At 40.5% G+C, this 14858-nt stretch overlaps 1 protein-coding gene across 13 annotated transcripts in view; it reads left to right on the forward strand.

Annotated features, from left to right (window-relative positions):
* The first annotated feature begins 445 nt into the window (after window positions 1–445).
* Window positions 446–14858, forward strand: part of LOC129852704 (F-actin-monooxygenase mical2b-like) — a 49680-nt gene continuing 35267 nt past the window's right edge. For 3 of the 13 annotated variants that reach the window (XM_055918300.1, XM_055918302.1, XM_055918305.1), the window contains exon 1: window positions 456–642. The gene's annotated coding sequence lies outside the window, so the exon portion shown is untranslated. Of the gene's footprint in view, window positions 643–14858 lie in introns of all 13 variants that reach the window. The other 10 variants (XR_008759038.1, XM_055918298.1, XM_055918307.1 and 7 more) reach the window with 8 other exon arrangements.

Here is a 14858-nt window from a genome sequence, read left to right on the forward strand (position 1 = left end):
TTTTGCGTAATTTGACGCAAAAGGGGGGTTCTTTGTTTTGTTTGTTCTTGAAACATTATACTGGACACTACACTGAATCGCTGGATATTATTTTTTTGCTAGATCCTGTGCACGTGCCTCAATCATTTGCTGAGTGCAACTTGCGCCTCAAATGTATTTAAATTATTACAATGATATGCACCATGATTTAGGCTATATTTGGTTAATTTATTTGTAGCTTAATTAGCAAAAGACCGATTAAACTGAAATCCATCTTTATTCTCCATAAAATAATCAGAGTATACTACTATCTATGCCGTCATTTTTTTGCACTGTGGCTACATGTACAGTATTTGCGTCGGAAGTTGTAATGACGCCTTTATCATTTAAATTTCGAGCACAGTGTATCAGAAGTTACAATTGGGTCTTGTAATCTCCAGCACCGCCCTCATGCAATAGACGGGAGGTACTATAGTGAGACAGTAATTTAGCCCAGTAGTAGTTCAGAGTGAGTGACTGGAAGAGACGCACCGACACATATAGCCAGCGCAAATTCTATTAGATACATTTTCTCTGACCGGTCATTGAGGTTTTGAATATCCCTCTTCAATCAACTGCCAAGACTGGACCAGTTGATTTATTTTTTCTAATCTGTAAACTAAAGTAAGTCACACTTCCAAATACGCATGTTTCACAAATCAGTGACCGCTGGGCAGATGTCTAGGCAATTGAGCAACATGACAGTTAAGTCTGAACACTGTGACATAGTTCATTCAAGGTTGTAAAATCGAATCTTATCTGAGGAATTGATTTTGTTTCTCTACTGTGTGATTTGTACATGTTCTTTTGCCTTAGTATTCAAATAAATACATTCTGATAGGATTAGATACAGATTCCTGTACATACAGTAGGAGCCTGTGTGTCTGAACTGGACAATAACACATCTGGTTTGTCTCCGTACTCTGATAAAATAGCTCTGTGTGTTCAACCATTAAAATAATGATGAATGTGTCTCCACCATAATCCAGGTTAAAAGCCTTTATGCTTGATGTGTCTGGCTGAGTATTACAATGTTATAGGCTACTACCATGGCATGGTATTTTCTTTAAAGTTACATTGAGTTACATTAAGAGAGAAACAGTACATTACTAACACTGTACTTCTAGTTTGAGTAGTGTGATTGTCACCAGAGATAAGTGACTATTGAAGACTAAAGGATCATTTGAGTATCCAGGCTGGAACTTTTCTCACATCTTCTCCCATATATGAGAGAGGTTGTGAGAAATTTTCCAGCTTGAATACTCAGAGATAATCGTTTAGTCTTCAATCATCACTTGTCTCAGGTGAGACTATGTTTATGCCAAATTAGAATTGGTCACAATTTTGGATTCATTTGTCAATTGAAATCAAGCTTTATTTATATAGCACATTTCAGACATGAATGCGACACAATGTGCTTCACAGGAAAAAACATAAATAAAAAATTATGAAAATAAATACCTAAATATTTACTCCACAACAAACATAATAGGATAGAAAACAAAAGAATAACAAAAACCGAAAGACTAAAAAAGCACCCTAAGGAAAAGCTAAGCTAAAAAGGTGTGTATTAAGATCTCTTTTAAATATGTTCGGTTTCGGCCCCCCTCAGGTTCTCTGGCAGGCTATGCCTTTACGCTTGATGTACAGTTGAAGTCGGAAGTTTACATACACTTAGGTTGGAGTCATTAAAACTCATTTTTCAACCATTCCACAAATTTATTTTGAACAAATTATAGTTTTGGCAAGTCGGTTAGGACATCTACTTTGCGCATTACACAAGTAATTTTTACAACAGTTGACTGTGTCTTTAAAACTCTTGGAAAATTCAAGAAAATGATGTCATGGCTTCAGAAGCTTCTGATAGGCTAATTGACATCATTTGAGTCAATTGGAGGTGTACCTGTGGATGTATTTCAAGGCCTACCATCAAACTCAGTGCCTCTTTGCCTGACATCATGGGAAAATCAAAAGAAATCAGCCAAGACCTCAGAAAAAAAATTGTTGACCTACCACAAGTCTGGTTCATCCTTGGGAGCAATTTCCAAACGCCTGAAGGCACCACGTTCATCTGTACAAACAATAGTACGCAAGTATAAACACCATGGGACCACGCAGCCGTCATTCCACTCAGGAATGAGACGCATTCTGTCTCCTAGAGATGAACGTACTTTGGTGCGAAAAGTGCAAATCAATCCCAGAACAACAGCAAAGGACCTTGTGAAGATGCTGGAGGAAACAGGTACAAAAGTATCTGTATCCACACTAAAACGAGTCCTATATCTACATAACTTGAAAGGCCGCTCAGCAAGGAAGAAGCCACTGCTCCAAAACCGCCATAAAAAAGCCAGACTACGGTTTGCAACTGCACATGGGGTCAAAGATGGTACTTTTTGGAGAATTGTCCTCTGGTCTGATGAAACAAAAATATAACTTTTTGGCCATAATGACCATCATTATGTTTGGAGGAAAAAGGGGGAGGCTTGCAAGTCGAAGAACACCATCCCAACCGTGAAGCACAGGGGTGGCAGCATCATGTTGTGGGGGTGCTTTGCTGCAGAAGGGACTGATGCACTTTACAAAATAGATGGCATCATGAGGAAGGACAATTATGTGGATATATTGAAGCATCTCAAGACATCAGTCAGGAAGTTAAAGCTGGGTCTTCCAAATGGACAATGACCCCAAGCATACTTCCCAAGTTGTGGCAAAATGGCTTAAGGACAACAAAGTGAAGGTATTTGAGTGGCCTTCACAAAGCCCTGACCTCAATACTATAGAAAATTTGTGGGCAGAACTGAAAAAGCGTGTGCGAGCAAGGAGGCCTACAAACCTGACTCGGTTACACCAGCTCTGTCAGGAGGAATGGGCCAAAATTCACCCAACTTATTGTGGGAAGCTTGTAGAAGGCTACCTGAAACGTTTGACCCAAGTTAAACAATTTAAAGGCAATGTTACCAAATACTAATTGAGTGTATGTAAACTTCTGACCCACTGGGAATGTGATGAAAGAAATCATATCTGAAATAAATATTCTCTCTACTATTATTCTGACATTTTAAGTTCTTAAAATAAAGTGGTGATCCTAACTGACCTAAAACAGGGAATTTTTTACTTGGATTAAATGTCAGGAATTGTGAAAAACTGAGTTTAAATGTATTTGGCTACGGTGTATGTAAACTTCCGACTTCAACTGTATCTGGCTGAGTTTTACAGTGGTATAGGCTTCCACCATGGCATGGTATTTTCTTTACATTGAGTTCCATTAAGAGAAAGACAATGATTAAGCAGTCATTCATTGAAGGTTCATCACCCTTTTATCTCAGGAAAACTATTATTATTTGATTGTTTTCTTAATCATAGTATACTGTTAAGGCTCTATTATATTGTATTCATATCAACAGATATTACTGTCTGCACAAGCCAGTGAGCATTTTCTCCCCCTGCAGCTCTTAGTGGTGAAATATAGAGTTACACAACAGTAAATGGCCCTTTGCGTGTCATTGGAGAGTGAGGGCCACAAATACACAGGGAGAGGAATTGTGACACTGTCTGTCTGCTTAAGCGCTGCTGTTTCTGTCAGATGAATTAATGTTCCCCTTTCATAAGAATTATGGGAAGTTCTAAGCTTACTCACTTACCCGTGTTTGATTTTGAGTTTGAACTTGTGGCTTTAAATAATAAATACTGTACAGTAGGCTTTGTCCCAGGTGAGGCACATTAGCTACAGCATACATGGTCAGATGATCACAGATCAGTTTCAGAGACATCTGTAAGGTATTTAGATACAGTATATAATCTGTTATAAGCACACATTTTGGATTACTGAAATCTGAATGGAATTGTCCATTTTCTTTTGGGTACTCTTGAAAGTGTACCTACAGTATGTGGTGGTATCTGTCTGATTATGTTAATCTCAAAGTCACTCTAGAAAACAGGCCACTGTGAGTATCTGGCCATGAGAGAGCAGCTGTGACTCAGTAAGTACATTTTGAGAAGGCAGCAGCAATCATACAGTCATGTAATTTTCCGCCCCCTCTTGAATGAGCAATAATTTCCTGTGCATCCTGTGCCGGTTGAAAACATGGCACGCTCTTCCTCACACTGCTGTGAGACTTAAAGTCCTGCTTTATTACTCTGTGATTCACTACCTTACTGACAAAGTATGTGTCAACATCTCAATAGACTACATGTCTACATGTCTGAATCTATCTCAGGCATTGGTTGTCCATGTGTGATTTAAATACTCTGTTCTCCCTGGATTCGAAAAACATTGCACGCCTAAACAAAAAACACAATTTATTTCTCCTGTCTTGCTGGAATTTCCTCAGGAATGTTCAATCTTGTTAGTATTTCTTGTGCTTAACTGAAGTTAAGGAACAGTAAAAATAATATTGTTCACTAAGATGTATACACTTGCTGTTAGCCATGGGAGTATACTCTTAGAAAAATGTGTTCTTTGGTGTGCTGTATAGAACTTTTAGGTGTTCCATGTATGAAGCAAGCGATAGAACCCTTTTTGGTTCTATATGGAACCTTTTTCCAATACTATACAACATAGACAAATGTGATTACTTCAGAGGCAATGTTTTTGTGCAGTGTATACAACAGACATTAACATATCAAAGTTTATCTGTAGCGGTCCACTTCTGTCATTTTTCTTCTCCTGTTTTATCACCATACCTATGCTATCTGGAATAACAATAAATCATCAGGTTTGACTTGCTCTCCCCAAAAGCAGATTTCTAGAAAGATCACAAGGTTTTATATCAGGAGTGAATGTAGAGATGTAAAGATGCTGAAGGTTGATGGTTTCTCGCTAGACATCACAGTTAGTCTAATTGAGGGGGTGGGTGTGTAAAGATCAAATCCACACTGATTTATTACGTTTTAATATGTCTACATGAAAGTTCCCAAATGTTGTTAAAACTCAAGAGTTAGTGTGTTGTCAAAATATCTAAATTTGCCCCCTTAAGGGAGTTTCCCAAACTCAGCACGAACCTGCTGTTCTTGTAATTTTGTCAAAATTTACTTAGATGCAAATGCTGCGAGCAGCCAGTCTCAAGTTTGTAATTAGTGGTTGTGCCGAGGCTTCAGGGGCAGACTGGGACAAAAATTCAGCCCTGGCATTTTAGCCACACCAGCCCCCATCCACATAATAATTCACATTTCCCGTTGCTGCAGGATACATTCCCTGCTGTAGCAAACTGGCTCAAATGAAGATCATACATTTGTGTGTCTCTATTTTCTTCCTACCTCCACTGTACTCATCTCTGAGCTGTCTCTGCTAAGCCTCCTTTCCCACAGCCACTGGTAACAGAAGACCAGGGGACCCCACTGCCTGGTACCAGAAGACCAGGGGACCCCACTGCCTGCGCTGGGCCCAGCAACATCCTAGTTGTGAATGAATAAGCACATGTGTTAGATAAAAAATAACAAAAAATACTGAATAAATGCTTAATAGACGACCATTGGCCCATAATACCTTATAAAATCCTCAGAGTGCCTGGCTGTCATACATGTCCTCCCCTATCTTAAGGATTAATTACTATTACATACAGTGCCTTCGGAAAGTATTCAGACCCCTTGATTTTTTCCACATTTTGTTACGTCACAGCCTTATTCTTAAATTGATTAAATAGTTTCCCCCCCTCATCAATCTACAGACAATACCCCATAATGACAAAGCAAAAACAGGTTTTTAGACATTTTTGCAAATTTATTAAAAATGGAAAATGGAGTATTCAGACCCTTTACTCAGTACTTTGTTGAAGCACCTTTGGCAGCAATTACAGCATTACGTTTTCTTGGGTATGAGGCTACAAGCTTGGCACACCTGTAGTTGGGGAGTTTCTCCCATTCTTCTCTGCAGATCCTCTCAAGCTCTGTCAGGTTGGATGGAGAGCATCGCTGCGCAGCTATTTTCAGGTCTCTTCAGAGATGTTAGATCTGGTTCAAGTCCAGGCTCTAGCTGGGCCACTCAAGAACATTCAGAGACTTGTCCTGAAGCCACTCCTGCGTTGTCTTGGCTGTATGCTTAGGGTTGTTGTCCTGTTGGAAGGTGAACCTTTGTCCCAGTCTGAGGTCCTGAGTGCTCTGGAGCATGTTTTCATCAAGGATCTCTCTGTACTTTGCTCCGTTCATCTTTTCCTCAATCCTGACTAGTCTTGCCACTCTACCATAAAGGCTTGATTGGTGGAGTGCTGCAGAGGTGGTTGTCCTTCTGGAAGGTTCTTCCATCCCCACAGAGGAACTATAGAGATCTATAGAGCTCTGTCAGAGTGACCATTGGGTTCTTGGTCGGTCACTCTGGCCAAGGCCTTTCCCCCCCGATTGCTTAGTTTGGCTGGGTGGCCAGCTCTAGGAAGAGTCTTGGTGGTTCCAAATGTCTTACATTTAAGAATGATGGAGACCAATGTGTTCTTTGCAAATCATGTCCAATCAATTGAATTTAGCACAGATCCTCCAATCAAGTTGTAGAAACATCTCAAGGATGATCAATGGAAACAGGATGCACCTGAGCTCAATTTTGAGTCTCATAAGTCTGAATACTTATGTAAATATGGTATTTCTGTTTTTATGTTAATTTTTATACATTTGCAATATTATTTAAAAACCTTTTTCCCTTTGAAATTATGGGGTATTGTGTGTAGATTGCTGAGGAAAAATAGTTAAAATATCAATTTTAGAATAAGGCTGTAACGTAACAATGTAGAAAGAGTCAAGGGGTCTGAATACTTTCCGAAGGCGCCGTAAGGGCAGTGTGTGCTAGCTTCCGTTAACCAACACAGAAAGACCTCCCCAGCAGGTGTTAATACTATAGCTTTTTAAACAATTTGTGAAGCTTGGAGCACAAACCCCTGGTTGTATTTCAACTTTCCAAGCAGAAGTTGTAGTTACTGTATATCTTAGTTGGAAATGGTCTGATATTGTGATAGCCACATATTAAAATTGCTTCCTGAAATGTTGTTTTGGGAGTACAACTACTTGTTAATGGAAGCCCAAGCGGTTGTTTACTGTAGTTCAACAGAAGTCCTTAAGTTTTTATTATGAAATCTATACAGAATGAACTGTTGCAAATACCATCATGTGGTCACATCCAACAAGACCAATATAACCAGAGGACAAAGCGGGCCATACATTCCATCCACTGCAGGATTTTCTCACCATTTGCTGTTGTTATTTCAACAATGGTGTGAATGCAGATGTTGTCTTGTACCACACCTTGCAGGGCAAAGGGAACAACCTTACCCCACAGCAGCATAATAATACACCCTTTGCATAAACAAATGACCCTGCCCCAAACTAATTAAAGCACCTGTATGCTATACTGAGCCCCTCCCAGCCATCATAAACATTACATCACAAAAACACACTGATAAAGGACTACAGAATGGGCCCAGAGTCATGAGCACGCCATTAGATAGGCACTGTATATATTATAGAAGAGCCAAAATTTTAAGAAACTGTCAGTACATCTCTACAGCCTTTTAGCGAACGAAATAGGCTTTCCAGCCTCCAGTGGCGATGCCTATGTAATGTAATCCGACACCAGAGTCACTTGTTACCAGTGATGCCAATTTAGCAATTTTATTGCTAGATTTAGCAACTTTTCAGACTACCCTGGCAACTTGTTTTTCAAACAGCACCTAGCAACAAATGTAGCTACTTTTAAAAATGTATTTGGAACTTTTAGCAACTTTTGAAAAGTGACCCAAACGCTAAAATGCACTCATTTTCCCTCTAAATGACACAAAAATGATTTTCTCTGTCACACTCAGTCACAACACACGTGCCTGGCTGCAAAAGTGAATTGTGAGTGACGTCAGCAGCAGGCGCTCAGCTCGTGCACAGGCAGCAGCAATTTCAGTAAATTGCAAGAAAAGAGTGGGAGTCTGTACCTGAACAAATGTCAAATAATATTTTTTGCCGAGATGACCAGTCAATTTAAGTAACGTTATTGTGTATTCTACGTAATAACGCAAATTTACGTTATCACGTAATGACATCACAACGTCATTTAGCAACTTTTAGCAACAAATCAACCTGCCTCTAGCAACTTACCCTGAAAATTAGTTGGCAACACTGCTCGTTACTACATCTCATAAACTTATACCCACTCGCTGACTGAACAGACTGAGATTCAGAAACATTGACAAAACAATTAAAATATAGTCTTTTAATTGACCTTTAACAGAGGATTATTTAGCAATTATTACACATTAATTCAGTGTTTCGTTGTAATACATTATAACTTTAATAAAAAGCAGTAGGACTGTATTTAATGTCTTTTAGATGGCTATTTGCTTATGCGTTATAAAAGCCAATCTAACAACCTTTTTAGGCTATTGCAAGTTAGTGTCCGTCATATGTGTTCCCTCGAACCCCCACTTCCCTAATTAGGCCTACGTGTTAATTAACCTACTATTTCATACGATATATCCCCCAAATATTAACTGGCAGCATTAGGCTACATATGTGTATTTTGGTTTTTTTCTCCCTACCTCGACTGCACTGTCTTCTACAGCAGAAGCTGATCCGTCGGTGCTAAGCCTAGCATAATTTCTCAGTACAGTCACAGAACTCAGCAGAACCAGAATTTCGAGAAAAAAAGTTTGTTAATTACACACATTTAGCATCGTAGGCCTCGAGGCACCACCTTTTTACAATCCATGATCTGGGCTGACTGATGACAGAGAGTCAGAGCAGGTGTCTTTACTGAGGCATGTTTGAGTTTGAATGTGACATTTTTTGTGACCTCAGCTCAGCTAATCAGAAAACCGGGCCGTCCCAAATGCTCCAATATATTATTGACAATAGAGAAATTACCCAAAAATCTTTCAAACCAAATCTTGACAGGCACATGGACCGCCGGCCATGTCAGTTTTTAAAATTATTTTGTTTTGTTTTTACCAGCCAGCACAACAAAAAGATGGTCTGGCCCATCTGGCATTTGCCAGAATTGCCTGATGGACAATTTGCCTGTGTGAGGCTTGATTTATACACGGATGTTAGAGATAAAAACCGCACCAGAGCACCTGCTCTGGAGCCCCAGGTTAATCTAATTGTATAAATAGTTTTACATGAACCAAGCCTTTGAATTCAGAGCTACAGTGGGGAGAACAAGTATTTGATATACTGCCGATTTTGCAGGTTTTCCTACTTACAAAGTATGTAGAGGTCTGTAATTTTTATCATAGGTACACTTCAACTGTGAGAGACGGAATCTAAAACAAAAATCCAGAAAATCACATTGTATGATTTTTTAAGTAATTCATTTGCATTTTATTGCATGACATAAGTATTTGATACATCAGAAAAGCAGAACTTAATATTTGGTACAGAAACCTTTGTTTGCAATTACAGAGATCATACGTTTCCTGTAGTTCTTGACCAGGTTTGCACATACTGCAGCAGGGATTTTGGCCCACTCCTCCATACAGACCTTCTCCAGATCTTTCAGGTTTCGGGGCTGTCGCTGGGCAATACGGACTTTCAGCTCCCTCCAAAGATTTTCTATTGGGTTCAGGTCTGGAGACTGGCTAGGCCACTCCAGGACCTTGAGATGCTTCTTACGGAGCCACTCCTTAGTTGCCCTGGCTGTGTGTTTCGGGTCGTTGTCATGCTGGAAGACCCAGCCACGACCCATCTTCAATGCTCTTACTGAGGGAAGGAGGTTGCTGGCCAAGATCTCGCGATACATGGCCCCATCCATCCTCCCCTCAATACGGTGCAGTCGTCCTTTCCCCTTTGCAGAAAAGCATTCCCAAAGAACGATGTTTCCACTTCCATGCTTCACGGTTGGGATGGTGTTCTTGGGGTTGTACTCATCCTTCTTCTTCCTCCAAACACGGCGAGTGGATTTTAGACCAAAAAGCTCTATTTTTGTCTCATCAGACCACATGACCTTCTCCCATTCCTCCTCTGGATCATCCAGATGGTCATTGGCAAACTTCAGACGGGCCTGGACATGCGCTGGCTTGAGCAGGGGGACCTCGCGTGCGCTGCAGGATTTTAATCTATGACGGCATAGTGTGTAACTAATGGTTTTCTTTGAGACTGTGGTCCCAGCTCTCTTCAGGTCATTGACCAGGTCCTGCCGTGTAGTTCTGGGCTGATCCCTCACCTTCCTCATGATCATTGATACCCCACGAGGTGAGATCTTGCATGGAGCCCAAGACCGAGGGTGATTGACCGTCATCTTGAACTTCTTCCATTTTCTAATAATTGCACCAACAGTTGTTGCCTTCTCACCAAGCTGCTTGCCTATTGTCCTGTAGCCCATCCCAGCCTTGTGCAGGTCTACAATTTTATCCCTGATGTCCTTACACAGCTCTCTGGTCTTGGCCATTGGTCATTGTGGAGAGGTTGGAGTCTGTTTGATTGAGTGTGTGGACAGGTGTCTTTTATACAGGTAACGAGTTCAAACAGGTGCAGTCAATACAGGTAATGAGTGGAGAACAGGAGGGCTTCTTAAAGAAAAACTAACAGGTCTGTGAGAGCCGGAATTCTTACTGCTTGGTAGGATATCAAATACTTATGTCATGCAATAAAATGCAAATGAATTACTTAAAAATCATACAATGTGATTTTCTGGATTTTTGTTTTAGATTCCGTCTCTCACAGTTGAAGTGTACCTATGATAAAAATTACAGACCTCTACATGCTTTGTAAGTAGGAAAACCTGCAAATTCGGCAGTGTATCAAATACTTGTTCTCCCCACTGTATGTCACTTTCTCAGGGCTCACTACAGTAAAGAAGACAAATAAGCTGAAGTCAATAAAACAGCAGACAGCATTCCAAATGAGCACCGTATTCCAGCCTGACTGTTCTGTCTGTAAGCTTATTCACAATATCCCAGAGCAGAACTGTGTGAACTTTCTTCTTCCTCTTTGCATTATTTCCTTCCTAGAGCCACACTGTGGAAGTGAGCACATGTTTCCAGGCAACAGCTCCAGCACCAGGACAGAAAGAGGATGTGGGAGGTTGAGGCTCAGAAAGCAAATCACTTGCAGGATTTATGCATGGTTTAAATTGGTTGATCCTTTCAGTAGGATCCCGCTCTGCCAACTTAAACCACCACGGTCATCAGCAGGATATAAATCGCCAACTAGACTACATTAACAAGTTTCCCCTGGCTTGTACAAGCTCAGAAATCGGTCATTCAGGAAACTTAAAAGGAGTTTGACTCAGTCCTTGTGCTTTAACCTCCAGCAAAGGCAGTTTCACAGTGGCAGCTCTCCATCCCTTTGATCTGGACAGGAAAGCAGACGCACTCACATATCAGATGACCCAATAACACATCAGAGCTCTGCCACATGTAGCTGGAGGCAGTGGTGGAAAAAGTACCCAATTGTCATACTTGAGTAAAGTCAACATACCTTAATAGAAAATGACTCTAGTAAAAATGAAAGTCACCCAGTAAAATACTACTTGAGTAAAAATATATTTAAGTTTTAAAAGTAAATGTAATTGCTAAAATATACTTAATTATCAAAAGTAAAAGTATAAATAATTTCAAATACCTTACATAAATTCCTTCATGTTTTTTAGACAGGGGCATAATCCAACACTCAGACATAATTTACTAACAAAGCATGAGGAGTGGCAGGTAGCCTAGTGGTAAGAGCGTTGGGCCAGTAACCTGAAGGTTGCTAGATCAAATCCCTGGCAAGCTAAGAATCTGTTGTTCTGCCCCTGAACAAGGCCATTGTAAATAACAATTTGTTCTTAACTGACTTGCCTGGTTAATAAAATAAATGTGTGTTTAGTGAGTCTGCCAGATCAGAGGCAGTAGGGATGTTCTCTTGATAAGTAATTGGACCAATTGCCTGTCCTGCTAAGCATTCAAAATGTATGAAGTACATTGTTTTCTTTAGGAATGTAGTGAAGTAAAAGTTGTCAAAAATATACAGATACCCCCAAAAACTACTTAAGTTGTACTTTAAAATATTTTTACTTAATTACTTTACACCACCACTTGCTGACTTTCTTTACCCTCAATTACTGTAAGGGTTAAAGTAGAATTGTGTTTACAGAGCAACAACCCCTAAGCACTCCATCATTATGTCTATGATCACAATAAATGGTCATCAAATGTAATGGACAGAGTCCAGCAGTCCTTTTTCTGAAGAGTGGCACAGATCCTTCAGGTCTGGTGGAGCTGTTCTCTTTGTGGTCAGCAACACAGTGTATTTATGTTTGTAGAGTGGTCTTATACAGATGTCAGGCTATCCTCCCGGACATGTGCTGTTTTCCTCTGGAACATGACACCTGTCTATTCTGAGCATGACTTCCCTGAAAGCTGCCTTACCGGCTCCACTATTCCTTCCCGGTGGTCATCCAGTGTCATATAAACCCCTCGGTGCCATTCTGAAATATGGAACAGGATCTTTGGATCCAATTGCCTCTGCTGACTGAATGTCTGTCTGACTGTCTGGGGGAATGTCAGTTACCAAAAAATCTGCCTTGTGCAGTCACTTCTCACCGTAAGAATCTTGATATCCCTCACATTATGAGGACCTCATGTTACTGTATGGTCTATTGGTGTAATGATTGCATTGAATATGGCATCAGTCCAGTGTTTCCCTGATTTTTCAATGTTGATTTAAGAACATCAGAGCATTCTTTGTGTGGGATCTTTATACATGGCGAGAGTTCACTGCGTTAGTCAGCTATTTGCTCATTTATTTGTGTGAAATGGAGAAAATAATGTGCCACTGGATGAGGTCAAACTATTGTGCTAAGTGGATTACATACTGTCTGTCAAACTTCAAATAGCTGGACAGACATTAACTATGTGCTTTGTGTCTGAAGTTTGTCCAGATAAATCTTTCTCCAAGTCCAAGAGGACATGTGGTTAACACACACTGCGTGGGTCAGACAGGCCTCCAGACGGCAGACAGCTGCTTCACCTCTCCAGTGCCTGCTTCTGTGTAAATGTATTATTTTCTCCTCTCTAGGTGAATGACATTCACTGGGGCCGGCCAGATAACGCAGTGTTTTTAACCGTGTCCAAGACGCTCTCCTTTGTCTTGGCACCGCTGCCTGAAGAAGCAGCCAGATTTCTCAGAGTTGAGATAGTACAAGCGAGTTATGAGGGCTGGAGAGGGGCAAAGTTGTTGGCGGGATGCTGGAACACAAGGTCTTCTTAGATTGTTGTCCAGCTCTGAGGCGTAATGTCTGCTTATCAGGGGTTGAGGGCTTCCTTCCTAGTTTCCTTCAGTTCTCTCGGTAATTAACTGCATTACGTGTCATTCCCAGCCCTCCCACTGTTTTCCTTTGAGTCGTCAGCTTCCCATTGTCTTTTGATAGCTTGAGGCTGTGTGGAGCAACACAGATGGACATCAAGTCATTGTTTTGTGTTTTACTGGTCTAGCAGTATGTAATATATTGCTCAGTTTCTATGGCCATGGCTGATGCAGCAATAGGCCCACTTCTTAAGTTATTGGCCAGTGTTTTCCGCCTAATGCCATTTATTGCCTGGTTGGTTGTTCTTAGACTAAGTCTTAATACAACCTGACATTGGTGTTGTTGTAAAGGTATTTTAGGTGTTAAGGGGACTTGGGATTCTCCTCATTAAATGCGCTCCACTACCAGTCTCATTGCATGGAGCTGCGTGTGTAACTGAAGTGGAATTTAAGTCACAGCTGATGGCTAATATGGTATGGAAATTAAACATATTTTGATTCTTATCAAGAATATGTAAGCGCAAGAGCAACCATGCTAATGAGAGCGTCAGATATAACAAAAATGTAATAAATAAAACATTCCAGAACATTGGTTAAATAGCTAGTGTTTGAATAATTGTTTTGTTCTCAAAGAATATGTGCCGATTATTTACAGTATAATGCGTATACAGGTATGTGTGTGTTTGAGGGAGTGTGTGTCTCTGGCTAGCTCCCTTTAGCTGTTCTGCCTTGGCAGGCCAGCTGTAACAGGTACATACTTCACATCTCTGGAATTCCTCCTCTGGAAACTGATAGCATGTGCACTCATACCTCTGAAAAATGCACTGGATTACTTGAACTCAGAATAACCTTCAGGAGATATACTATATATTATAGCCTCTGTAGAGTATACTATGTCAGTCATGAGTCATGAATCTTTGAATAACGAAGTTATGAGAACTATTATCTAATACAATAACAGGTAACTGAGACACCTGTGCTGTATTGTGAAAGCAGCAGTGATGGGATGGTATGTTTGATTCATTGTTAAAAGGATATTACAGGCATAAAATGAGTAGCCTGTGTTTGCAAATGGATTAGTAATTAGCCAAGTCATAGATGGGCAGATACGATTTAAAAAACAGGTATGATTGTTGAAACCTGTACAGTATGGTGAAATCGAGCGTCCAGGTTTGCGTAAAAACAGCTTGGAATGGCCATTGATCCCAGCTGCGGTCTGCTCTTTGTGTCTCTCTTTCCCTCGCTCTTTCTCTCTTTCTTTGTATGTGTGTTTTTTACGGGTGCTTTGTGGGCTGGTGCTGTCTGCCTGCGGATTGACTTTCCATGCTGTCAGATGGAGATCATGGGTGAGGTCATGGGATTCCATCTGGGACAATGTAGCCTCAGCTCTTCTAGCTGACCATACAGTGCCTTCGAAAGTATTCAGACCACATTACTTTTTCCACATTTTGTTACGTTAGTGTCTTATTCTAAAATAAAAAACTTAAATATCACATTTCCATAAGTATTCAGACCCTTTACTCAGTACTTTGTTGAAGCACCTCGGCAGCGATTACAGCCTTGAGTCTTTTTGGGTATGACGCTACAAGCTTGGCACACCTTTATTCGGGGAGTTTCTTTCATTCATCTCTGCAGATCCTCTCAAACTC

This window comes from Salvelinus fontinalis, chromosome 4 (genome assembly GCF_029448725.1).
Source record: "Salvelinus fontinalis isolate EN_2023a chromosome 4, ASM2944872v1, whole genome shotgun sequence".
In the NCBI taxonomy this organism is placed as follows: Eukaryota; Metazoa; Chordata; class Actinopteri; order Salmoniformes; family Salmonidae; genus Salvelinus; species Salvelinus fontinalis.